Source organism: Rhinoderma darwinii, unplaced genomic scaffold (assembly GCF_050947455.1).
Source record: "Rhinoderma darwinii isolate aRhiDar2 unplaced genomic scaffold, aRhiDar2.hap1 Scaffold_974, whole genome shotgun sequence".
Classification (NCBI taxonomy): Eukaryota; Metazoa; Chordata; class Amphibia; order Anura; family Rhinodermatidae; genus Rhinoderma; species Rhinoderma darwinii.
In genome coordinates, this window is record NW_027464549.1 from 71,442 (window position 1) to 98,989 (window position 27,548).

Sequence of the window (27,548 nt, forward strand, 5' to 3'; positions counted from 1 at the left end):
TTGCACCATTCCCCTATTGCAAAGCAATCACATTTCTCTTTGTTTAATCTAAAGGCAGAACCCTCCCAAAAGTATTCAGTTTGCCTTATTGCACGTTTCAAGGATTATTCATTTGTGCAAAAAATGTTAACATCGTCCATATAGGCTATAGTTTTGACACTTTGTCCTCCACTCCCAGGAATTGGCACACCTTTAATAATCTTATCTTTCCTTAAAAGGGTTAAAAGTGGCTCTATTGTACATATAAAAAGTATCGGGGACAGCGGGCATCCTTGTTTAACTCCCGATTGCAAAAACACTTCTTGAGACAGAAAACCATTTACTAAAATACGACTAACACAATTTTTATATAAAAGCGCAATTCTTTCAATAATAAAATCAGGAAAGCACATTCTTTTTAAGACCATCAATAAAAATTCATGCGAGACCCTATCATAGGCCTTTTGAAAATCTAAAGATAAAATCGCCATTCTCTGTTTGCATTGTTTCTGATACCATAAAACGTCTCTGATAAGATTAAGATGATCACTTACTTTCCTCCCTGGCACTCCACATACCTGGTCGCTGTGAATTACTTTGGAGATCACTTTTTTCATCCTATTTACTAAGACCTTTGCTAACACTTTGTAATCCACATTTAATAAGGTTATAGGTCTCCAGTTCTCCAATTTTGTCCTATCACCTTTCTTAAAAATCAGAGTAACTACTCCATCACGCCAGGAGGCCGGCAAAATTTTACATAAAAAAGCGTTTTTAAAAACACTTATAAGATCATCTTTTAAAATAGACCAGAAGCATAAGTAAAACTCCACGGGTAATCCGTCAGAGCCTGGTGTTTTCCCCTTAGAGAAACTTTTAAACACACTCAACAGTTCTGGTACACTCACACTCTCACATAGACTTTCCTGATCAGAATTCTCGAGTTTTAAATCCATAGCATTTAAAAGGTCTTCCGTAAAAGAATGGTCAATTGTTTTTTTATTAAAAAGATCCTGATAAAACTTCTGCGCTTCTACTAAAATCTCGTCATTTGTCTTCTTACCTTCCATCTCGACAATCATTCCTTTATTTTCCACCACTTTTTTAAAGAAAAACCTTGAACATTTCTCATCATTTTCTAAACATTGCACTTTTGCATTAAAAATCACCTCCTTACCTTTTGCACTTATCGCATTCTTGATATCACTTTTTGTCATTGCAATAACATCATCCATTTCTAGACCCTCTTGTTTTAACCTGTAATACGTCTGCATTTTTGTGTTCAATACTTTAAACCACTGTTTTTTTTCCCTGGCCTTTTGCATCCCTTTCCTAATAAAAAACTGTTTTATCCATTTCTTTACCTCCTCCCACCATGCCAGAATACTCTCGTATCTAGACTGACCCAACCTCCATTTTTTATATACAAGAATAAACTCATTTTTAATTTGCATATCTTCCAGCAATGTAGTATTGAGTTTCCAGACTCCTCTTCCTTTCTCCAGGCCAGGTAAAGTGACATGTGCATACAACAATTTATGATCTGAGAATATGTTAGATAAAAGAGAAATATTATTCAATTTAACACTATTTTTTTTTTTTTTTGCGTGGAGTGGACAGAGCAAGCTCTATTTCCATCTCCCTGTTCTAAAAATCCATTTAATATATGGTCCCCAGATAGGGGACGTATCAGATATTAAACTGATAAGAACAGATTGATTGAAAATTGCTTTATTGACAATCAATCGTCATCATACAAACATTACTGCGACGCAGCGCAGGCCATGAAGCAGCAAATAATAAATAATAACAGTCGTCAAACATAACATGACAGTATAATACACAGTACAGGCTAGCCTATGCTATACATTACACCACATGCTACACTAACATTCTTGCATTCACTAAAGCCAAACAACAAAGCATTACAGACAAGTGATGGGATAGGGGAGTGGGTAGGAGGGGATAGGGAAGGGGGAAATCACAGGCCCGAAGCTTTATTGAAAGACAACACACAAGAAGGGAGAGTGGGGGGAAGGGGAGTATCAGTCCTCTTCCTCATCGACGTCCGGGCTGTCCCAGGTGGAATAGTCTCTGAGCAGGCTGTGGATCAGCCTGCGGCAGTCCTGGACGGACACACTCTCTCTCCGCAAAATCAGACGGTTCCTGGCAAACCATATAGCGTCCTTAAAGCAGTTCATAAGGCGCCAGGCTTCCTGGATTGCTCCATCCGTGGTATTCCCAGGAAATAGTCCATAAAGTACCGAGCGGTACGACAGTCTGTTCCTGGGTACTGAGTCCTTGAGTTCATGTTCCAAGGCTTTCAACAGACCCTGTGCAAAGGGGCACTGCCAGAAAATGTGCAAAGATGTTTCCTCCGTGAAGGGGCACCTGGGGCAGTAACGGGTCTTGCACAGGTTGCGGGCGTGCATGAATGACCTAAGAGGCAGTCCTCCCTGGATGGCCATCCATGAAATGTCCTTGTGCCCGTTGGTCAACCTGCCAGATGACACGTTAGTCCAAACAGTCTCCAACGTGTCGGCATGAAGCCCTGGAACAGACTCCAGTGAGTCCTTTGCTCTGATGTGCTTGTGGATCGTCTTAGGTTTCCACAAGTCGGGCTTAAGACCCTCCAGTTGATGCTCCCTCACAAACCGGACGACATCTCCGTAGAACCAGGGAGCGTGCCAGTTGTAAGGGAAGGAGCTGTCCCACTTGTCCCAGCCAAAACCTCGCCAGAGGGGAAGGAGGAAGTAGCGGGACATGGCCTTGCCCGCAGAGCCGTTTGCTGTCCTCAGAGTCCTACGAACACAGTCACATACAAAATCGATCCGCAGCAGAGTGGGAATGTCGGGTATACCCTTCCCACCTTTGCGGGGCTCCTTGTACATAACAGTCCGCTTTACTCTGTCCATTTTCGAGCCCCAGATGAAGCGAAACACAGTCCTGGTAATGGCCCTCGAGACGGTGGCAAGAGGGGGCCATGCCTGTGCAGTGTATTGTAGCACAGGCAAGACTTCGTTACGCAGGACCATTGCTTTGCCCTCAATAGTGAGTTGTCTGAGGCTCCACAGTCCGATCCTTTGGTTGACTTTGGCCAAGCGTTCTTCCCACGACTTTAGGGCTGCACCTTCCTTACCGAACCAGACTCCCAGAATTTTGATGAAGTCCGGCTTGATAGTAAACGGGAAGGAGGCAGGAGAAGGCAGGTACCACTTTCCGAAGAGCATGGCTTCCGACTTCCCGCAGTTGACTTTTGCCCCTGAAGCGCGTCCGAACTCCTCGCAGGTCTGGACGAGTGCAGTCACCGAACTCTGGTCAGCGCAGAAGACGGTCACGTCGTCCATGTACAGCGAGCATTTGACCTCGAAGTGTCCTGGACCTGGTGCGGTGATCCCTCTGATCTCTCCATTCTGCCGGATAGCCTCTGCGAAGAGCTCTATAACACAAACAAAAAGGAGAGGTGAAAGAGGACAGCCTTGTCTAACCCCCGACGATACAGGAAAGGGGTCAGTCTTCCAGCCGTTCACCAGCACCGAGCTGTAAATGTCACAATACATCAGGTTAACATACAAACAGAACAACCTGCCAAGCCGCAGCCTACGCAGAGCCTTACCCATGAATTCGTGAGAGACCCGGTCAAAAGCCTTCTCCTGATCCAGACTGACCAGGGCCGCGTGTGTACGGCGGCTTTGCATGTAGTGCACCGTGTCCCTCACCAGGGCAAGACTGTCGGCCACCCTACGGCCAGGAATGCCGCAGGTTTGGTCCGATCCGATGATCTGTCCGATGACAACCTTCAGTCTGTTGGTCAATACTTTGGCGAGGATCTTGTAGTCCACGTTCAGGAGAGAGATGGGACGCCAGTTTTTCAGGTCACATCTCTCCCCCTTCCGCTTATACAAGATCGTGATCATGCCTTCTCTCAAGGACGGTGGCATTCTACCCTCCACCACCATCTCCTCATAGAGCTCCAGCAGGTCCGGACAGATCAAGTCCCCCAGCGCTACATAGAGCTCTGCTGGGAGACCATCACTGCCCGGGGTCCTGCCGGGTCTGAAGGATTTAGCGGCAGAGAGCAGTTCCTCCACCGTCAGGGGTACATCCATAGCCTCCGTACCTGCAGGATCAAGATGATTAGTGATACCTGACAGGAATTTATCGGCGGCTTCGGGGTCAGTGGTTTTCCGGGAGTAGAGGCTTCGGTAGTAGTCTGTGACGACTCCCATCACCTCCTTCTTCCCAGAATGCATGTTTCCGGTCTCATCTCGGAGTTCCTTCAGGGGCGTGTGGCCGGCATGGAGTTTCCTGAAAAAGAACGAGTTACATTTCTCACCCTTCTCCAGGTTCTCCACCTTGGAACGAAAGACAATTCGCTTGGATTCCTCCTCAAAGTGCCTTTTCAGGCCCTTTTTGGCTTCCTCCAGCTCCTTCCTGACGTCCCAGCCGCATTGAAGGAGGTCTTGCAGGGATCGCAGCTGACGCTGCATCTCTCTGAAGTCTCTCTTCCTCTCACACGCCTGTTGGCGACTTTTTGCCTGAAAGAAACAACGAAATTCAACTTTAACATATTCCCACCAGTCACAGGTTTTGTCAAAGAAAACTTTATCATTCCTCCAAACAATATAGGCGTCTCTAAGTTCCGCCAGTACCTCCTCTCTTTCCAGCAGGGCACAATTCAGCTTCCAGGAGCCAGGGCCGGGAGGAAAACCGTGGCCGATGGCACCCTGGAAGAGAATGGCCCTGTGGTCAGAGAAGAAGCAGGGGACCATGGAGTGCCCATGCTGCTTGACTGCCCGGGAGGTGAACACAAAGTCAATCCGAGAACGAAGTGAGCCATCGGGTCGGCTCCATGAATAGTTCACAGAGCCGATCCCCATGGAGCCCACAACGTCCTGCAAGGATGCTTCGGTTACCATCTCGATAAGCAGTTTGGAACTGACATCCAGCTTGATTGAAGTGCCGGAACTTCGTCCATCCTCTTCGATGGGGCAGTTGAAGTCCCCGGCCATCACCACTGCCCTAGTGGTGGCGAGCTGGGTCCGCAGGGTCTGGAATAGTTCCAGGCGCTCAGCCTTCATAGGGGGGGCGTACACGTTGATGAGCCTAATCGGCTCTCCTGCCCAGGAACCGTCTACGACCAACAAGCGGCCGCAGACGAGCTCCTGGACAGAGTCAACAGTAAATACGCCTCCCCTAATCAGGATGGCAACCCCACCAGACCAGTAGGACGGGCCATGGGTCCACTGCCTGGCCAGGTGATGATATGACCTGGAAGAGGGGAGAGTACATTCCTGCAGCATAAATATATCACTCGACTGCTTGGAAAGAAAAGTTAGCACCATCTGACATCTAGTCCTATCTCTAACACTCCTCACATTGAGGCTAAAGATGTTAAGTTTAGCAGCCATGGGGGAGAATAAAGAAGGTTAGTGCAAACGATACACCTTAGTTACCAGTCCGGTCGGGCGGGTCCTCCTCGACTGGCGGGTCCGAAAGATCCAGCAGGCCCTCTGACAAAAATTGTTCCAGGATTGTAGCCACCTGGATGTCTGTTGTGAAGTCGATGACCTCAGGTTCAGACACGAGTTCCTCCACCATCTGCTCCATTTCCTCCTGCTGCGCAAGGGAATCTTCGCAGATTTCCACGACTTGTCGCTTTGAGGACTCAGCAGCTGGGCTGTCCCTCACCTTTCTCTTCCTCTGGATGGCACCTGAGGAGACAAGAGGGGGAAAATCCTCCAGGGAGAGGACTCCAGCAGCTGGAGGGGAAGGTGTTAGTGCTGCTGGAGCTGGGGAGAAGGGAGGCTGGGTTGGGAGAGGTGCAGGTGACAGGACCACTGAGATGGGTGGGTAGGAGAAGGTGAGAGCCTCAGTGGGGGTGACAGGGGTTGGGGACGGGGGGGTGGGGAGGGCCGGGCGAGGGGGGGTGGGGAGGGCCGGGCGAGGGAGGGTGGGAAGGGTAGGGCGAGGGAGGGCCGGGAGGCGGGGGGGAGGGACTGTCGTCTTCTTACCATCCTTCTTATTCCCGGTCTTCTGCGCCGCTGGAGCTCTGGTTGGGGCGGGGTTCCCTCTGGCCGGAGCTTTCGCCGCTACAGTTGCCCAGGATCGATCCCTCTTCGGGCAGTCCTTGTAGGAGTGGGCTGCTTGTCCGCAGAGGTTGCACATTGTCCGTTTCGGGCAGTCTTTGGTCTCGTGTCCTGTTACCCGGCAGTTCTTGCAGGCGTCCTCCTTGCAGTCCTTCACCGAATGACCCTTCTTGCTGCATCTCCTGCAGATCTGCGGCATGTCCGGGTAGTAGATGAGGCCGTAGGAGTTGCCCAGCGAGAATGACTGGGGCAGGTGCTGGAGGCCGTCTTCCGCGCTCGAATCCTTGTTCAGTCGGACGATTACCGACCACTTGCCAGTCCAGAAGCCGAGTCCGTTCAGGATGTGGGTGGGTTCCCTCACCACTGTGCAGAACCGCTTCAGGAGCGTGGTGATGTCTTTGCCGGGGGTGTGTGGGTTCCGCATTGAGACCGTCACCCGCCTTTCCTCTCTTTGGACAGGGCAGTTGCCCACAAAGCGAGAGAAAGGGGATTCAGGCCTCGCCGCTTTCACCATCTCCCAGTACCTTCTGCAGATGTTGATCGAAGCGAAGGTCACGAAGAACATCCCGGTCATGAAGGCCTGGATGCTGATGGTCTCCGGCTTAGCGAAGCCCTGGTCCAGGAGCATCTTCTGGCAGAACACTTCTTCCATCATGTCCGGCACTCTCCCGTCCACCTCCTTCAGCTTCAGGGCCACCGTCTGCTTCATCCAGGGCTCCAGGGTTGGAGCAGCCTGGTTCGGCTTCCTGGTGGCCTGTTGGCTTGAGGAGGCTTCAGGAGGAGATGTCCTGGCCTGGGTCGGCTCACCTGGTCCATCAGCCTTCTTCTTCTGGGTGGCAGGGTTGCTGGTTGAGGCCATGGCTTCTTCCAGCTGTTCCTGTCGCTTGGGGAGGATCTTCGATAGCTCTTTCCCGAAGGGGGCGGAGCTATGCAAATCTTCTCCTTGCTGGCCGAGGTTCTTCCACGAAATTTCTTCCGCAGCGGTTCCTCGTCGAGCTTCTTCTGCGGCCGAGCTTCTTCAAAGATCCCCTTCAGCAGCGGCTCTTCTCCGAAGGTCTCTGTCGCAGTTCTCCTTCTTCTTCCCGGCAGCGATCTCCCGGAGCTTCTTCCCCGATGGCGGCTTCTCCCTTCTGGATCGTCGTCTTCGGTGGTTCTTCTCCGCAGTTCGTCGCCGGCTTCGTCTGGAACGCTCTTGGATCGCTAAGCTAGTGTTTATAGCCCCCAGTGGTTCTCCGAGCTATCTATCCTTACAAGGACTGATAAGAACAGATACTACACTTGATCTTAGCCAAAAGGCCGAGAAGCGATAACCCGAACGGGCCGCGCGTTGCCCGAGCCTGCCCGATACTGCTGTTCAGCTCTTGCAGCGATTCAGCCTACTTCTAGGCAATTCCATGGGGCCCTGCAGGCTCACACACTCACAGCTACACGGGAGGTGAATAAAGGCCGGAGAGGAAGCCAGACAGGATTTGCTTCTTTTGCTTGCACCACAATGCAGTGCTGAAAGAGGAGGAATCTACATAAAAACGCCTTCCTGGCAACGCCCAAATGCCCTGCTGCCATGCAGATAAACACTGGCAGCGGCAGCAAGTGCATGCCCACAGCCACCCCTTGTTCCTTCACACCTTGTATCAGCTGTAATCCAGTCCAGTCCAGTGCTGCCTGCTGAGCAGCACTGACCAACACTGCCTGGGCCCAGGCTTTTATCTCTGAGGCCCCATTATGATGTCAGAAAGCTGGCTCTGGCTCCTCAGGGCTCCACTATGACACGTGCAAAGTTCCGTCTGAACTTTATATAAGACGGTGCGGCTCAGTCAGTCACTCAGTGTTGCCTGAGAGGGCAACACTGCAACAGCCGGCCGCCAGGCTGTCTTTTTTTGCACAGCTAGTTGCCTCCAGGAGGCCACAAGAGGGAGACAAGGGACTGCAAAATGGAAAATAAGCATCCACCAACTTTACAGACAACTTCTCCTTGCTCCTACAACCTCCATCCTTGCACAGTTTGTTATTCTTCTAGGTAACATAGTAACAAATCCAAATTGCTGCTCTCTTTGTAGGCAAGCAAGGCTTTGTTGCAACTGCAATTCTTACTCCTTCCTGAAATGTAGGGACGACAGTACATTCCATCACATCCATCTAGTGTACACAGGTAGGTCCATTGTGGCGGGCGGGCGGGCGGCTTTAATGGCTGTTTGCTGTTCCCCTACTCCACTCCACTATTTGACTGTGGTGCTGCATCAATCAGTGGCTGGCTCAGGTGCAGCTCTTTAACTTACCTAAAAGGGAGGGCGGAGAGAAGACAAGGAAGGTGAATGAGCTGTTCCAGTGTGAAATGCCGGAAACACAGACACACAGACGACACAAAACAAGAGGTGGCAATGTATTCATTAATTGCATTTAATCAATTAGCTCATTATCACTCATGCATTGTCCAACAGGTGTTGAAATAATGGGATTAAAAGCGGAGATCCCTTCAGAAAGACAGAAACAATGGCAAACACAAAAAACACTTTTGGAATCTGATTTTAGTCAACACATAAGGAAAGGGTGCACCGGTCCTGGAAATACTGCAATACCAGGTCAATGCGTGGAGTGGACAGAGCAAGCTCTATTTCCATCTCCCTGTTCTAAAAATCCATTTAATATATGGTCCCCAGATAGGGGACGTATCAGATATTAAACTGATAAGAACAGATTTTTTTTTTTTTAATTTTTATTGAAAATAAAGTCAGATTACATTTCATACATTTGTCTTGAAAAGTACAAAAACAAAATATTCAAAGATACATCCATCATTTCAAAAGAGAAATATCCAAAAATACAAACACAAATACATTGTATCCTCCCAAAAAAAAAAAAAACAACAAAAAAACCCATTCTTATAAGAAAAGAAAAAAACCACATTAAATTCAATTAATAAGCCATGACCGCCATTTTTTGTATTTCCAGACTCCTTCGGCATCACTGCCAAGTCTTTTTCGGTCACATAACACATACAGAAATAAACGTCCACGGATCATGCCCAAACACTCATACACTTCAACGTCCTTTTGCTTAAAAACTAAGATATTCCTGACATCCCATAACACTTCTTTAACGCAATTTACAATCAACCACAACAACCTAGCTTTCTCTCTATTCACACCACACAACCCAAACATCATCATATTAAACGTCAATAATTCAACCCCAGTTATACCTTTGATCAATTTACCCATCCCTTTCCATACATTCTTAGCATACTCACACTCCCACAGTAAATGAACATAATTCTCACACCTACCACATCCTGCCCTGGGGCAGTTCTCACTGTTTACCAACCTTCTTCTCCGTTGAAACTCGCGCGTAGGTAAACACCTATGCACAGTCATCCAAGCAAGATCCTTTTGCCTGTTTACTAACTCTTTACTTTGCACATTCTTCCACACTGCTTTACTCTCATTCTCAGTCAAACCAGCCACACATTCAACCATCTCTCTTGACTCTAAAACTTTCATCACTTTCTTGCTCTCACACCAATCATTCACTGTCACATTTTCTAAGTGGTTCCTCCTAATGCACCTATCAATCCTCATATAAAACCATGGAGTACCAAAACTTGTTGGCTCCCTCAAATCCCTTACCATTAATTTATATCTCAGCAACACCCTTCCAGCCAAATACTTCACCATACAACCATACACACTTTCCTTCTTACTGATCGACATACAAAAACTTACATACTTCACCGCCAGAAAACATTCAATATTCATCAGACCTTTTCCACCATTCACTCTTCTCTTCACCACTTTCTCTCGCTTCAATTTCTCCATCTTTGAGTTCCAAAGGAACAAAAAAATTACTCGGATGATTCTCGCCAGACATCTGTCAGGCGGAGGAAAAACATAATTAATATACAACAAAATTGGAATAATCACAGATTTAATCACCAAAACTCTCCCATCAATCGATAAAGTCCTTAAAGACCAAAAATTTGTTTTATTTTTCACCCGTTCTAAAACTCTCCCCCAACTCTCTTTCCCATACAAATCATTGTCAAAAATCACCCCCAGAACTTCCACCCCACCTTGTCTCACTGGCCATCCACACACGTCATTTTCCTTCCATTCATCAAAAAACTTACAACCACTTTTATCCACATTCAACTTAAACCCACTCATCATACAAAAACATTCAATCAGCAACTTAGCCCGCTTAACAGCAGCCATACATTTACACACAACCGTGACATCATCCATATAACCAATCACACGCACATCTCTCCCCTTACTGCCAGGGATTTCTACACCCCGCATTACCTTGTCCTGCCTAAACATACCCAACAACGGTTCAATCACACAAACAAATAAAATTGGTGACAATGGACACCCTTGACGAACTCCTGACATAATCCTCACTTTCTCGCTCAGAAAACCATTCACCTGGATTCTACTCCCTATATCTCTGTATAAACACTGAATCCATCCAACCATTCTCTCCGGTACACCCATTTTCCTCAAAATCTTGAACATAAAATCATGCACAACTCTATCATACGCCTTCTCAAAATCAACCGTAATCACAGCCACACCTTGTTTCCTATCCTTACAGTCCCACAACACATCTCTCAAACCCAGCAAACATTCAGAAATCCTCCTGTCAGGCACTGCACACATTTGTTCTTCACCAACCATACAGTCAATCACACTTCTCAACCTATTAGCAATAATCTTAGATATAATCTTGTAATCGCAATTTAAGAGCGCTATCGGCCTCCAATTTTTTAAACTCTTTTTCTCCCCCTTCTTAAACAAAAGAACAGTCACACTTTCACTCATACTTTTTGACAACCTACCTCTCCCCAAAACTTCCTTACAAACTTCCCATACATAATCACCAATCATATCCCAAAATACACAATAAAATTCTACAGGCAAACCATCGCTCCCTGCTACTTTCCCCTTCTTCATACCATTCATTGCATCCTCTACTTCACTCTTCCTTATGTCCTCACTCAAAAAACTCTGATCAATCTCATCCAACTGTTTGTCCACATACCCCAAACATTCACTCTCTAATGAACAATCACGCTTCTTCTCAGTAAACAAATCCGTATAAAACTTCCATACTTCATCCAGAATCTCATTTTTACCAAACACTTCTACACCATCCTCTCTCAACACACTCACCATTCCAGTTTTTTTATTAAAAGCTTTTTTAAAGAAAAACTTTGTGCATTTCTCATCTTTTTCCCTTACTTCCACTCTAGCTTGTGCAATAATTTTCTTACCTTTTTCCTCCAAACATCTTTTAACATAATCACGCGCTTCTTCAATCTCACCTTCAACATTCATACCCACCCGTCTAAGTTCATACAAATACTCCAATCTTTTTTGCCATCTCTCATACTCCTCCATTTCCTTCCTTCCTCTTTCACACCCTTTTTTTACAAAAAACCTTTTTGTTTCCCTTTTAACCCATTCCCACCAGTCAACCACACTAAAAAACTCCCCTTTCTTTGATTGCCACATCCCAAACAATCTCCTATATTGCTCCCGAACACATTCATCATCCAACAATGTCACATTTAATTTCCATACACCCCTACCAAATTCATACGTACTGTTACTTTTAACCACACATTCGATCCACGCATGATCCGTGAACGGCATCCTCCTCCTTTTAAAGTCCATAACAGTTAATGACCTAGAACAAAAAATAAAATCAATTCGTGACGATATATTTCCAGTATTACTAAAATACGTATAACCAAAAGAACCATCATTTTTTTCACGAAAACAATCCTTAAGTTCAAATAAACTCACAATTTCATTTAATTGTTTCCCAGTACTATCCACCCCACTATCACCTCCCCCTCCAACATTACTCCTATCCCCTGCACTCACTGTACAATTAAAGTCTCCCAGAAGGAAACAATTTTCCCTCCCCCCCAAGAAAAAATATAATTTCTCAAACATCTCCGCTCTTTCTCTCCGTCCAGTCGGAGCATAGACATTAATAACTTTATAAGAGGCACCTCTATACTCAAAATTAACTAATAAAACCCTCCCCTGAACTATGTGAATTACCTTCTTCACAACAAAATCATTACTTTTAAATAATATTCCCACCCCCCCGTTTCTTTCCTGGGATCCTGACCAAATTGCAGGACCCAAGGACCAGGTAGCATTTATAGGTTCCTCCAGCAAACAACACTCCTGCAAACATAAAACATCAAAATGATAATTCGACAGAAAATCAAAAGTTGCAGCTCTTCTTGTTGCAGTCCTGATACTCCGGACATTTAAGGAACCTATAACAAAATGCATTATTTATAAATGAAAGTCAAACAATTCAAACACAGGGCCTCACGACTTCTTTAAAGCACCCCTTCCTCTATGTTTCATCGGAGTCCCATCCGCAGCAGTACGAGCCACATTCTCCTTCTTATTCCCCACTGCACCTCTTGTGAAGTGAATGGTTTTCGCCAACTTGGTAACAGTACCGCTCTCAAGGTAGCCAGCCCCAAAAGAAGAGGTAGAAGAGTCAGAGTCCACCGCAGCCGATGAATCTCCCCCTACCCCACCCGGACTGGAAAATTCTTCAATGCGCTCACTCAATGGCGTTGAAACTACGCTCTCTGGTTCCTTGCGCTTCAGAGAGGATTTATCAACCTGCATCTCCCCCGGATCTCCAGAGGACTCAGATGGAGCTTGAGCCTCCTCCCCTTCAGCGACCAACAGGTCCGGAACTGCAACAGCTTCCGTCATCACCGCAACAGGAACATCCTCCACAACAGCCGCCTCATGAACCTCCGGCTCCACCACAGGTGGCGCTGTTGGACCGGAGGCAGCAATCTCACCTCTCACGACCCCGGCATAGGACCTCTGTACCTCTCCATACACCTTAGGGCACCGCCTGGCCAGGTGTTCCACAGATCCGCAGAAGTGACACTTACGTGCCTCCTCACAATTGGCAGTCTCATGTCCAGGCTTGTAACAGTTTCTGCATACCTGTCCAGTGGTACAATTCTCCCGGGTGTGGCCAAAGGCGTAGCACACCCTACAAAAATCCGGCTGGCCAGGGTAGTGAAGGAAACCTCTGTTGTTCCCAATAGCAAAATTCTGGGGAGGGTGGCACAGACCATCATGCCCATTTGGGTCTGGACGCAGCTCCACCCAAACCCTCCTCATACCATTAAAAGTCCCAAGAATGTTCTTCCTTTTCTCCACACCAGAGACATAGGCACAATAACGACCCAAAAATGCCTGGATCTCCTCATCCTCAACAAAAGGATTGTACATGTGGATTACCACCGGGATCCTCTTTTTCTTGGTCTCACAAGGGACAAAATCAATTCCCTGCAGCTCTGGATGGGAAAGGTTCTCCTGACTCCGGAGGTAGCAGGTCCTCATTTCACTCACGGTGGAAAAACTTGCATCAAAGAATCCTTGCTGGGGAAAGGACTGAAGACAGAAGATCGATTCGTGTGCCATTCCCAGAATTCCTTCCAACACCTTCTGTTGCACATGCAAAATTCCATACGACGTCCTCTTCTCCTCTGCGATAAACAGCCGAACTGTATTGGGTGCATTAGGCGGTCCAGCCATAATCCTCCTCGTCCTCGTCCTCCGATCGCCTTCCCTGTCTCCTGGATCACCCCCTAAAGCAGCAGGTGGCTTAAGCTGGCGGACCAGCGATGCCACAAGGCCAAGGGCGAACACTCAGACGGACCTCCCAGCTAAACCACTTGAGCTTAGCCAAAAGGCCGAGAAGCGATAACCCGAACGGGCCGCGCGTTGCCCGAGCCTGCCCGATACTGCTGTTCAGCCCTTGCAGCGATTCAGCCTACTTCTAGGCAATTCCATGGGGCCCTGCAGGCTCACACACTCACAGCTACACGGGAGGTGAATAAAGGCCGGAGAGGAAGCCAGACAGGATTTGCTTCTTTTGCTTGCACCACAATGCAGTGCTGAAAGAGGAGGAATCTACATAAAAACGCCTTCCTGGCAACGCCCAAATGCCCTGCTGCCATGCAGATAAACACTGGCAGCAGCAGCAAGTGCATGCCCACAGCCACCCCTTGTTCCTTCACACCTTGTATCAGCTGTAATCCAGTCCAGTCCAGTGCTGCCTGCTGAGCAGCACTGACCAACACTGCCTGGGCCCAGGCTTTTATCTCTGAGGCCCCATTATGATGTCAGAAAGCTGGCTCTGGCTCCTCAGGGCTCCACTATGACACGTGCAAAGTTCCGTCTGAACTTTATATAAGACGGTGCGGCTCAGTCAGTCACTCAGTGTTGCCTGAGAGGGCAACACTGCAACAGCCGGCCGCCAGGCTGTCTTTTTTTGCACAGCTAGTTGCCTCCAGGAGGCCACAAGAGGGAGACAAGGGACTGCAAAATGGAAAATAAGCATCCACCAACTTTACAGACAACTTCTCCTTGCTCCTACAACCTCCATCCTTGCACAGTTTGTTATTCTTCTAGGTAACATAGTAACAAATCCAAATTGCTGCTCTCTTTGTAGGACTGCAAGGACCCATTATCCACTTTACCTGCCCAGGACCTTAACCATCCTTCTTTGAATTAACACACCAACACCTTCTTTATGCAAATGTGGAAGTGGCCACAGCTTTATTATTATTTACAGCCATCGGCATGAAGACATATATATATTTATTTATTTTCTCTCCTCCTGAAATGCCGATGCTCCCTGTCTCCATCAGGCATGTAGGGTGCTACCTCCGTCTTCATCTGCCGTACTTTCCGCCAAGAAGGGGGAACTGAGAAACCTACTCAGTCCCCCGACCACCCCCACCAAGCAACGCCAGCCCTCTCTCGGCACCATCCAAGAGATCCAATAAAAAGATATCGAGCCCGATATCATTCAGATGCACTCCATCCGGTGCCAGCAGATCTGCATTATCCCCCTCCAGGGATTGGTGTCGCAACCCGATCCCCCCTATAGAGCGAATGAACCGCGACACCCGCACATTAATTAACCTGCGCACTCTCTCCAACGCTGCCATATTCCTCGCTCCTCGCCACACCGTGCGCGCCACTATTTCGGACCAAACTATCACGCAACGGGCGAACAGATCCCGAAAACGCGCCAAATCAGTTCGTATAATTGACAATAACTCCGCCATTTTCACTTGGCCGATATCATTTCCACCCGCATGGATGATTAGGACAACAGGTCCGTACGTGTGCCTTGTAACTGCCACTACTTCTGGCAGTAACTGCACCCACCGTAATCCCCGGACACCTCTCCAATGGACGTCGGCCTGTGCGAGGCCCAAATTCGGACCTAATGGCCTTCGACCCGCTCGAACCGCTGCCCAATGCACATACGAATGCCCCAAGATCCACACTTGGGGGCGCCGCAACCCTAACAAAGAAATTAAGCTACATTCCGGTCAAATGAAATTACAGGCAGGGTTAACATAACACTCCATATAACAGGAAGGAAAACAGGGGGGGGGGGAAGGGGAGGGGGCGACACTTTCTTATGAAAACTTCCAGCTTACACCATCTTTAAAACCAGATCAGGTCGCACATATGACTTATAGCTATTAGAGCGCCATCTACCCAGACTCATGATAGCCGCTGAATCCAAACCCAAGGCATCCGCCTCAGTTGCCGCACCTATCCTAAATGAATGTGTACCAAACTCGCCCGGCGGCAAACCTAGATACCTCAAGCCGGCCTTAAAAATCGCCTCAAATTGAAAACGCGACATCGCGGATCCATCCTGATGGATCAAGAATTGAGTCCCGGGCACTCGGACCAACACGAATTCCTGGACCCATTTTACCGGGCAATACTGCCCCCCAATCCTTCCAATCGACAGCCAAGCCCCCTTTCCTACCACATCAGTCTTTGACCTCCGCACACAGACCCTGAGAGAATCTCCCAACGTTACTACATCCGATCCGAGAAGACCACCGCTCGCACTTACTCTGTGCGGAACCAGCTCACTAACCCGTAAAGCGGCAAAGAAAGCCAACGAAAACGCCGCGCCGAACAAGGACACTTCATATTCATCCCGACACACAAAACATAAAACGGCTAGAAGCCGACCCAAAAGTGAAAAAGATACTGGCCGCCTCGTGTCCCTTGAACACGCCTCTTTTTTCCACCCTTTTAAAGACTGCCGAACTACAAATTCTTTCGTAACATCTCTGCATCCCCACAATTTTAACATAAAGGCCACTCCTGCTAAAAACTTGCTCGCCGTGGCCGCACTACCCCCTTCCTGACGTATTTGTACCAAACTTGCTAACGTGACGTCCAGGTGACACCCCTCCTGTGATGGGAAGTCATTCCCCGCAATCTCCAACCACCGATCCCACGCTCTGCAATGACTCTTCCAAGTCGCCGGTACCACCGAACCCCTCAACAGTCTCATAAGTTGTCCTCGACCAGGGCCCATAAGTGAAGGGGGGGGGACACCCCTTCTGCCAAAGCTGCCGGGTGCAATTCCCGAAACCGGGACATCTGTGAACGAGACAAAGCATCAGCCATCACATTACTGACACCCGGAACATGTTTTGCACGAAACCACACATTCAAACGCAAACACTTCAAAACCAACCGTCTTAATAAAGCTAATACCGGCAACGAACTAGACGACAACCCGTTCACCGCATGCACCACCGCCATGTTGTCTGTCCAAAATACAATCCTCTTATTCACCATCACGCTACCCCATAACTCTATTGCAACTATAATAGGAAACAATTCCAATAGCGTTAAATTACGTAAGACTCCCAAATCACTCCAATGCAAGGGCCAAGGGGATCTACACCAACTTCGGCCCAAAATTGCTCCAAAACCATCACTTCCGGCTGCATCCGTAAATAATTCCAAATCTACATTAGACAACTCAGCGTCCTGACACACCGACCTCCCGTTAAACGAACTCAAAAAAGAATGCCAGACAAACAAATCCTTCCTCATACAAGAGGTTACCCTGATAAAATGATTTGGCTTCGAGATACCTCTAGTGGCTAAAGACAAACGCCTAGAAAAAACACGACCCATTGGAATTATACGACAAGCAAACACCAGCAATCCCATTAACGACTGTAACTGTTTTAACGTCACTTTTTTCGACCCCATGACCTGGTCAACCTGCGTCACTAGCCTTGCCAATTTATCATCCGGCAACCGAAAAATCATCCGCTCGCTATCTATTTCGATACCCAAAAATGACAAAACCGTTACAGGACCTTCCGTCTTATCCTCGGAAATAGGTACCCCGAAACGCGACATCACCTGTCGAAACACTCTCAGCAACGTGCTGCACAACCCCGAGCCCCCCGGGCCCACAAAAAGAAAATCATCCAGATAATGAATGACCGAGTCACAACCAGACTCCAAACGAACTACCCACTCTAAAAATGACGCAAACATCTCAAAGTAACTGCATGATATTGAACAACCCATAGGAAGGCACATATCCACGTAAAACCCTTTGTCTAAACAACAACCCAGCAGGTGAAAACACTCCGGATGAACCGGCAGCAAACGAAAGGCCGCTTCAATATCAGATTTGGCTAACAACGCCCCCTGTCCAGCCGCCTGTACCAACCTTACTGCAACATCAAAAGACGTATACGAAACCGCTGCCTCCGCCCTAGAAATACCGTCATTAACAGAACTACCGCGAGGAAAAGAAAGGTGATGAATCAGCCTAAACTTTCCTCGTTCCTTCTTTGGAACTAAACCAAGGGGGGAAACTCGCAGATTCGTATACGGCGGCTCGCTGAATGGACCCGCCATTCTTCCTAATTCCACTTCTTTTGCTAATTTTAGCCGCGCAATGCCCACATTCTCATTGATCGACTTCAAATTGTCAGCCAATGACAATGTCGCAGAGTATTCAAAAGGAATCTCAAAACCAAACGAAAACCCGTTAGTGAGCACCTCTGCTTCCCGCCTCCTGTGGTACCGCTCTAACCATGGGCCCATCTCGAGCACGTTCACCGGCGTTCTCCGCTGCGCCGGATGGAGGTGCCTTGACCGGCTGCTTACCTCTCCGGAAACACCGGAGCGCCGAATGAGCGCCCCCACAGATGGAGCATTCATGTCGAAATTTGCATGTGGCAAAGAAACGACAGTGGCCCTCATTGTAGAGCCAACAGGCACCTGTAGGCCTAGCGGCCGCAACTCCAGGGGCGGGGCCCGGTGCTGCGGCCGCACTGGGAAAGGGGCGTTGTTGCCTACTCCCTTGCGCTAAGATAAGCTGCAACCACACGTCCGTTGCCTTCGTCGCCCAACTAATATCAGGCGACAAAGCCAAACGACGCCGAAATTCTTCATCATATCGCCACCAGGCCGCACCACCGTGCAGCCTGTGGGCGCTGAAAATTGTGTCAAAATAGACAAACAACTCGGCCCCTTTCCCAGGATAGCGTTGGCAAATAACATGAGCCAGTGTAGCGTAACACTGTACCCAGTTGCCAAATGTTTTTGCTACTTTCGCTTTCCTATCTGAACCTCTCTCAAAACCCCGCTCCTTGTCGACAGTCACCTGCTCCACCGAGACCAAGGACCAAATATCCACAAATTCATTCCTCCAAATCTTGTCCTTGATCTCAGCTGACAAATGAGTCCCGAGAGGAGCGACTCCACAAAACAATGAATCTCTAAACGTCAAACTAGCTAAAGCATTCTCTTTCTCAGACGGGGGCATAGCTCCCTCTGGTGGCACCGAGGGACACGACGTTCCCTCATTCACTTTTAACCCAGCCACCACGGCTTTCAAAACAGAAATCAAATCCGCACCCGCTGCATTAGATTTATTAAGCCATGCGTCACCGCAGGCCGACTCACCGCTCCCAGAGGTCCCACCGACTCCAGAGGGTCCTTCAGCCACTTGCCGCGGCACTGGAACCACGGCCTGCACCTCCTCCACCGCCCCGGCGGGAGGGACAACCTGGGACAGCTGCTCCTGCTCCACCGACAAGCGCTGCACCTCCCGGCGTCGACTGCGTCTCTGCGGCCGTGACGATCTTTTTGACGACCTCCACGATCCGGATGATGCGGACGTCGTCGCCGACGAGGAGGAGAAACCATCGCTGGAAGACGAAGAATACCGCCGACCACGCCTCTTCTCGTCACCTGACCTGCGACGTCCATGATGGCCGTGCCGGCGATGTCCTCCAGCCCGGCGTTTCCACCCTCGCCTGGAACGCTCCCTTCTTGAACCTGCAGGAGAAAAAGATGACAAGGCAGGAGAAGGGCAAATAGAGTCCAACACACCTTCAACCCTATCTTTTCTAGCATACTCCCCCCCTGGCCTTGACCCATGCTGACAGGGGCCCGGGGGGGACCGGGGTGAAGAAGCGACAGGCACCGCAGAAGCCCCCGCCCCCTGGCTGGGCTGCTTGCTCACCGCCCGCTTCCCCGAACCCGCCGCCATCTTCTTTTTTCCTGCGCCGCCATCTTGTGTCCTAGCCGCGCTGCGCCTGCTAGGACGTCCCGCCGCTGTTCCCGCCGCCGCCAATTCCGGCTGCGTAGAGAACAGCACGGGGAAAGATGGCGCCGACCCCGGCTGCACACAGGCACCGGAAGCAAGTCCCAGCTCCTGTGAACATGCCGCATGGCAAGCGACCATGTCGGACCAGTCACCTGAGTCCGGCATATTCACCCCACTGTCCCTATAGCCGACCGCTGCCTCCGCGCCCGCATCAGCAGCTCGAGGCGGGTTGTACCGTGCCCGTGCCGGTTTAACAGCCGCCCTCTTACCGCCATGGGGAAGGACGCCAGCGCGACGAGTGGGCGGGGGGGAGGGGGGCACTATGTCGACCGACGAAGCACCCGTCGACATAGGCCTAGGGGACCTGCTGGGACCACCGCATGACTGTGCAGCAGTCACAGCACCCCTCATAGCAACAGGGCTAGGGCTTAGTCTAACCGGAGGGCGTGTAACGCGCTGCGGCCTACCTCGGGTAGCCGCTCCCGACTGTTCCGTGCCCCGCTCAGCTCCTCGCCTCTCTCCTTCCTCCAACAGGGATTCCAGCCAGGCAGGCCCCTCCGCCGCTACCCGCTGTGCCACCTTCCGCAACAGTTCTTCTGCCATCTTCTTAACGACCACGCTCTGAATCTCCACAGCAGCAGCAAAGGTGTTTCTTCCACTGCAGCTTGAAGGTAAGAGGGCTTCCTGCTCCAAACCTCTGCCTTATATCTTCTTAACCACGCCCCTCTTACCCCTTGTTGACCAATCCTGATCCTGGGCATTATTTTAAACCGTTCCATCCTTTCTTAACCCCTTGCAGTCCCTGACACTCTCCCTAGGCGCTTCAGTGTCTACAAGCAAGCAAGGCTTTGTTGCAACTGCAATTCTTACTCCTTCTTGAAATGTAGGGACGACAGTACATTCCATCACATCCATCTAGTGTACACAGGTAGGTCCATTGTGGCGGGCGGGCGGCTTTAATGGCTGTTTGCTGTTCCCCTACTCCACTCCACTATTTGACTGTGGTGCTGCATCAATCAGTGGCTGGCTCAGGTGCAGCTCTTTAACTTACCTAAAAGGGAGGGCGGAGAGAAGACAAGGAAGGTGAATGAGCTGTTCCAATGTGAAATGCCGGAAACACAGACACACAGACGACACAAAACAAGAGGTGGCAATGTATTCATTAATTGCATTTAATCAATTAGCTCATTATCACTCATGCATTGTCCAACAGGTGTTGAAATAATGGGATTAAAAGGGGAGATCCCTTCAGAAAGACAGAAACAATGGCAAACACAAAAAACACTTTTGGAATCTGATTTTAGTCAACACATAAGGAAATACTGCAATACCAGGTCAATGCGTGGAGTGGACAGAGCAAGCTCTATTTCCATCTCCCTGTTCTAAAAATCCATTTAATATATGGTCCCCAGATAGGGGACGTATCAGATATTAAACTGATAAGAACAGATTTTTTTTTTTTTTTTTTAAAACCATTTCAGTTAGTTATAAGCAACTTATAATGTTTCTCAAAACTTGAAAATCAAATCCACGTTGCTTCAAACTTATCATCATTCTGGTTTGTTCTTTATTTTTTCTTCAATTTACATAAACAATCACAAAAAAAACAGAACAATATTACCTACATCGTATCAGGAATTTCCATTTTTTGAACTTCCATATCCCCTCTGAATCTAGGCCACCACCACGCTGTCTATCCCACAAATACATGACGTAAAGTCTAGACAAAATCATCCTAATACACTCATTTACAGGCACTAATTTCCTTTTAAACACTAACAAGTTTCTCACATCCCACAAACTTTCCATCACACATGCCATAATTAACCACATAATTCTATCTTTCATACGACTACTTGCACCCATTCCAAACATTGCTACTTTCCAATTAACAAATTTTACCCCCGCTAGTTCTTTACACAAACCACCCACCCCTTTCCATACTTCATACGAATAGTCACAATCCCACAACATATGTCTCACACTCTCACTTGCTCCACATCCATTCCTCGGGCAAACCTCAGACCTAATAAGATCCCTTCTTTTCTGCACTTGCCTAACAGGTAGGATATTATGCAGCGACATCCACACAATATCACGCTGTCTGTTTGACATACCACTCACCTTCAATTTACTCCATACACTCTGCACTTCATTAGACCTCAAACCTGCAATTTCACATGGAATTTCATTCGCACGTATTCTCTTCATCACCGCATTCTTATTTTTAAACTCACTCATTGGCACAGCAAGCAAGTCATTTTTCCTCACAAAAACCTCAATCCTCATATACCACACTGGACACTTGAAAGCCACAGGCACACTTGCATCTCTCTTTACCCAATTCAGACCATACAACATCCAACCAGCCAAGTATCTAATCATGAAACCAGTCTTGTTATTCCTCTGCACTAACACAGACACCACTTTGATATAATTCAAAGCCAAAAATACCTCAACATTTGGAAAATCCAAACCACCATTCACACACATCTTATACACATACTCTCTCTTCAATTTTTCCATTCTACTCCCCCAAAAAAATGTAAAAATCATCTTTTCCGTCTTCTTAATTTTGTGAGTAGCAAAAGGGAAAACAACTGCACAAAAAAGTAAAATTGGTAACACAACAGATTTAACTATCAAAATTTTTCCCGTGAGTGTCAAACTTCTCAGTCTCCAAAAGTTCAGTTTTCGTTCTATTCTCATACCACATTCATCCCAACTTTCATTCCCTCTCAAATCCTCATTAAATTGCACACCCAATATTTTAATAGCACCCATCTCACAATTAACCCCATCCATTCTCACACTCCTATCACCAAAACACTTAAAGCTACATTTACCCCAATTCACTTTAAACGCAGACGCACTACAAAACAACCTCAACAACAATCTCGCTCTATTTATCTCCGCCTCTCTTTCACTAACAATCACCACATCGTCCATATAACCCAATACTTTCAGAAACTTACCATTACTCCCAGGAATTAATAACCCCCTCATAAATTTTTCCCTTCTAACCATACACAACAATACTTCAATCACACTAATGAACAGGACAGGGGACATAGGACAACCCTGCCTGACACCTGACCTTATCCCCACTTTTCCACTCAGAAACCCATTTACGAGAAACTCACTTGTTACGTTCCCATACAAACCTTTCACTGCATACACAAACTTTCTCGGAAAACCCATTTTACACAGCACACTAAACATAAACTCATGCGACACCCTATCAAATGCCTTTTCAAAATCCACAGATAGGACCATACATTTCTGCTTTCTATCCATACAGTCCCCAATCATATCCCTTAGTAACAACAAATTATCAGTCATACTTCTACCAGGCACTGCACACACTTGATCTTCATTCACCACTTCAGCAACAACCTCACGCATCCTATTGGCCAATACTTTACTAAAACACTTATAGTCAGAATCCAACAAAGTAATTGGCCTCCAATTTGCCAAATTTTTCTTCTCACCTTTTTTATATATCAGCACAACCACACCTTCTTTCATAGATTTGCTCAACACACCATGCTTCCACATATACTGACATACCTCAAGCAAATCCCCACCCATTATATCCCACATCCTCACATATAATTCAATTGGGATCCCATCCTTCCCAGGTGTTTTATTTTTACTTGCACTCATCACCACATTTCTCACTTCATCCATGGTAATATCACCACACAGAGACTCACGATCTTCCTCTCCAAGTTTATTTTCCAACCCATTCAAAACCTCATTCATCAAATCCTTATCATACCACTTCTCTCCATACAACTGGGTATAAAAACCTTCAACTTCACTCATCACATCCTTTCCAGAAACACACTCACCCCTATCATTCAATAATTCATCCATATCATCCTTTTTACCACATATTTTTTTGAAAAAAAATCTTGTACATTTTTCATCTTTGTCTAAGTTCTCAACTTTTGATCTATATATAATTTTTTTCCCTTTTTCCTCTAATAAAAGCCTACTTTCATTCCTTGCGTCCCTCATCAAATCACTGACATCCACACCAAGCTCGCCAAGTTTTCTCAACCATTCTATTCTAACATTCAACTCATTATATTGGTTTCTTAGCATAGCTGCTTTTTTATAGCCCCATTTTTTAAAGAATTTTTTACATTCATTCTTCATCCAATCCCACCACTCCAACACATTCCCAAAAGATTCCTGCCGCGATTTCCATCCTTTATACGCATATATAAAAGCCTTCACAATTCTTTCATCCTCTAATAAACTTACATTTAACTTCCATACCCCTGCACCACGCACTAAACGAACATCCCCTTCAAAAGTTGCACACATACACACATGGTCAGAAAAGGTCACATCGCGCTGCCGCAAACTCATGCACCCCACATTTTTTGAGAAAAGCACCCGATCTATCCTTGATGTTACCCCTCCTCTATCAGACCTATAAGTGTCGGGTGGTGGCTTTCCCAAATGAACCTCAGCAGCATCTATAAAAGAAAAATCTTTGATTAATTGGTACAACTTTTTACCAGATACATCCATTTTTTCCCCTTCCGTCACACAGTTAAAGTCCCCAACCCAAATCGTAGGAATTCTCCCTGGCAAAAAAAAGGACAACTTCTCTAGGAGCTCTAACCTCTCTTCTTTTTTTGTTGCTCCATATATATTAATTACCCTTACCCTCCACCCTCTGACATTTATCTCTGCCAAAATACACCTCCCCACTTCCACCACAATATAACTTTCTAATTTTAAATTCCTATTCCCTAGCAATATTCCTACCCCATCATTTTTATTTATAGAAGAACCAGACCATATACATTGGCCATATGGCCATTCCTGTTCTGGCACAGGTTCCCTAATACCGCATTCTTGCAAACAATATACATCAGCTCCTAAATTTTTTAAAAAATCCAGAACTGCAGCCCTCCTGGGCTTAGATTGAATCAGTCGTACATTTAAGGATACGACATCAAATGTAGGTTTGGATGCCATATTTTAATTTTCATAACCAGATAACCGCAGGTTGTCCATTTGCACTTCAGCCTTTGCCTTCTGGAGGCTGGCAACCTAATGTGAAGAAACTGGTCCCTTGATCTTCTAGAAAAGGCTCATCAAACGAAATCACTGATGAGGGGTATTCCGCCTCCCTTCCAGGGGTTACAGGGGGTGACGCGGCCAGCCTGGCTCTCTTAGCCCCCATATCCAGAATTTCGTCTGCAGGTCGGGTGCCTACAGTGGTAAAATCCCCTTGACCTCCAACTCCTTCCAGAAACACTTCATCCAGACTCCAAGAAACAGGAGGAGTCACGGGGACATCGCCCTCAATTTCTCCCTCACCCTGTAGCCCAGTCTGGGCATCGGATGGGTGAGGAAGATCCTCCTCGACCGGGGCTACCTCCATGCCTGCCCCTTCCTCCACACGTACTTCTACTGGAGATGTGCTTAAAGAAGCCAGATAGTCAGCGGGTACCTCCTCGCCCAACCGTCCAGTTCTCGCTATCATCTCAGCCACTTGGCTCCTGGCTGCCTCTGCATATGACTTCTTCCGCAGAGGGCAGTCTTTGAATGTATGCCCTTCCACCTCGCAGAGATTACAAACAATGCGGTTGACACATTCTTTTGCTTTGTGACCCTCCTGGTTACATCTGGAACACTTCCCTGAATTTTGACATCCTTCCCTTGTGTGGCCAAAAACTTTACAATTCCTGCAGAAGGGAGGACACCTGGGAAAAAACAGATATCCCCTGTCTCTTCCAATGGAGAAATTCGATGGAGGGAAATGGAAGCCTCCTGGTTCCTCAATATCTTGCCGAAACCGGACCCGAAATTTGTATTTCCCATTCCAGATCATTTCAGTGTTCAAGATTTTATTCTCAAACTTAACATATGCACAATGTCTAGACAGGAATGCCGTGATATCTTGCAAAGGTACATGTGCATTGTAGAGAAAAACAACCAGGAAGACTTCTCCTTCATCATACAGCAGGATAAAAGTAAGTCCTCCAAGCTCAGGATTGTTCACATTTTGCATCAAATTGTAATGGAAAGTATGGCAGGCAGGTAAATCCGTCAATATCAAGGTAAAATGACCAACCTTATGCTCCTGAAGACAAAGGATTTTCTTCCGCTCTACTTTCAAAATTCCAAACAAGACGTTGTTCACCAGGTGTCGTAGGTCCAGGGTCTTCTCCGATCCAACATCAACTTCGATCCGAATGCCGTACTTGACCCGGGTTTCCCCGGCCTTAGCGTGACGTACAATAACGCCCATGTCGATCGCCTTCCTGCCACTGGCTGTCTCCCTATAGCAACAAGCAGCTTAAGCCCCAAGGGGCGATGCTGCAGGGCCGAGAGTTCAGCACTGGACGCCTCTGGTTAGCCACTTGAGCTTAGCCAAAAGGCCGAGAAGCGATAACCCGAACGGGCCGCACGTTGCCCGAGCCTGCCCGATACTGCTGTTCAGCCCTTGCAGCGATTCAGCCTACTTCTAGGCAATTCCATGGGGCCCTGCAGGCTCACACACTCACAGCTACACGGGAGGTGAATAAAGGCCGGAGAGGAAGCCAGACAGGATTTGCTTCTTTTGCTTGCACCACAATGCAGTGCTGAAAGAGGAGGAATCTACATAAAAACGCCTTCCTGGCAACGCCCAAATGCCCTGCTGCCATGCAGATAAACACTGGCAGCGGCAGCAAGTGCATGCCCACAGCCACCCCTTGTTCCTTCACACCTTGTATCAGCTGTAATCCAGTCCAGTCCAGTGCTGCCTGCTGAGCAGCACTGACCAACACTGCCTGGGCCCAGGCTTTTATCTCTGAGGCCCCATTATGATGTCAGAAAGCTGGCTCTGGCTCCTCAGGGCTCCACTATGACATGTGCAAAGTTCCGTCTGAACTTTATATAAGACGGTGCGGCTCAGTCAGTCACTCAGTGTTGCCTGAGAGGGCAACACTGCAACAGCCGGCCGCCAGGCTGTCTTTTTTTGCACAGCTAGTTGCCTCCAGGAGGCCACAAGAGGGAGACAAGGGACTGCAAAATGGAAAATAAGCATCCACCAACTTTACAGACAACTTCTCCTTGCTCCTACAACCTCCATCCTTGCACAGTTTGTTATTCTTCTAGGTAACATAGTAACAAATCCAAATTGCTGCTCTCTTTGTAGGCAAGCAAGGCTTTGTTGCAACTGCAATTCTTACTCCTTCTTGAAATGTAGGGACGACAGTACATTCCATCACATCCATCTAGTGTACACAGGTAGGTCCATTGTGGCGGGCGGGCGGGCGGGCGGGCGGCTTTAATGGCTGTTTGCTGTTCCCCTACTCCACTCCACTATTTGACTGTGGTGCTGCATCAATCAGTGGCTGGCTCAGGTGCAGCTCTTTAACTTACCTAAAAGGGAGGGCGGAGAGAAGACAAGGAAGGTGAATGAGCTGTTCCAATGTGAAATGCCGGAAACACAGACACACAGACGACACAAAACAAGAGGTGGCAATGTATTCATTAATTGCATTTAATCAATTAGCTCATTATCACTCATGCATTGTCCAACAGGTGTTGAAATAATGGGATTAAAAGGGGAGATCCCTTCAGAAAGACAGAAACAATGGCAAACACAAAAAACACTTTTGGAATCTGATTTTAGTCAACACATAAGGAAAGGGTGCACCGGTCCTGGAAATACTGCAATACCAGGTCAATGCGTGGAGTGGACAGAGCAAGCTCTATTTCCATCTCCGTGTTCTAAAAATCCATTTAATATATGGTCCCCAGATAGGGGACGTATCAGATATTAAACTGATAAGAACAGATAAGGTTTCAACAAAGTTTTTTATTGGCAAAAATAATATATTTTACAGACTTTTTTTTAAAAATTGAAACCACAAGATAAAATCAATGGCATAATACATGAATATTCATACATTTAAATGAATACAAAAGTAATAATAATAAGACCAGTAATACAGATGTTATAATAAAAGTACAGAACAATAGCAGGATAAAATTTAT

At 47.4% G+C, this 27,548-nt stretch overlaps 2 non-coding genes and 3 pseudogenes across 2 annotated transcripts; all 5 read right to left on the reverse strand.

The window, feature by feature from the left end:
- Window positions 1-1,577: 1,577 nt before the first annotated feature.
- Window positions 1,578-1,725, reverse strand: LOC142734374 (U2 spliceosomal RNA; annotated as a pseudogene).
- A 5,549-nt stretch (window positions 1,726-7,274) lies between these two features.
- LOC142734375 (U2 spliceosomal RNA) lies at window positions 7,275-7,376 on the reverse strand (annotated as a pseudogene).
- Window positions 7,377-8,610: 1,234 nt separating this feature from the next.
- On the reverse strand, window positions 8,611-8,796 carry LOC142734359 (U2 spliceosomal RNA). Its single transcript, XR_012880335.1, has one exon. It is a non-coding gene; the product is annotated as a U2 spliceosomal RNA (small nuclear RNA).
- A 12,036-nt stretch (window positions 8,797-20,832) lies between these two features.
- Window positions 20,833-21,011, reverse strand: LOC142734373 (U2 spliceosomal RNA; annotated as a pseudogene).
- A 6,185-nt stretch (window positions 21,012-27,196) lies between these two features.
- LOC142734360 (U2 spliceosomal RNA) lies at window positions 27,197-27,388 on the reverse strand. The gene has a single exon (XR_012880336.1). It is a non-coding gene; the product is annotated as a U2 spliceosomal RNA (small nuclear RNA).
- Window positions 27,389-27,548: the final 160 nt, after the last annotated feature.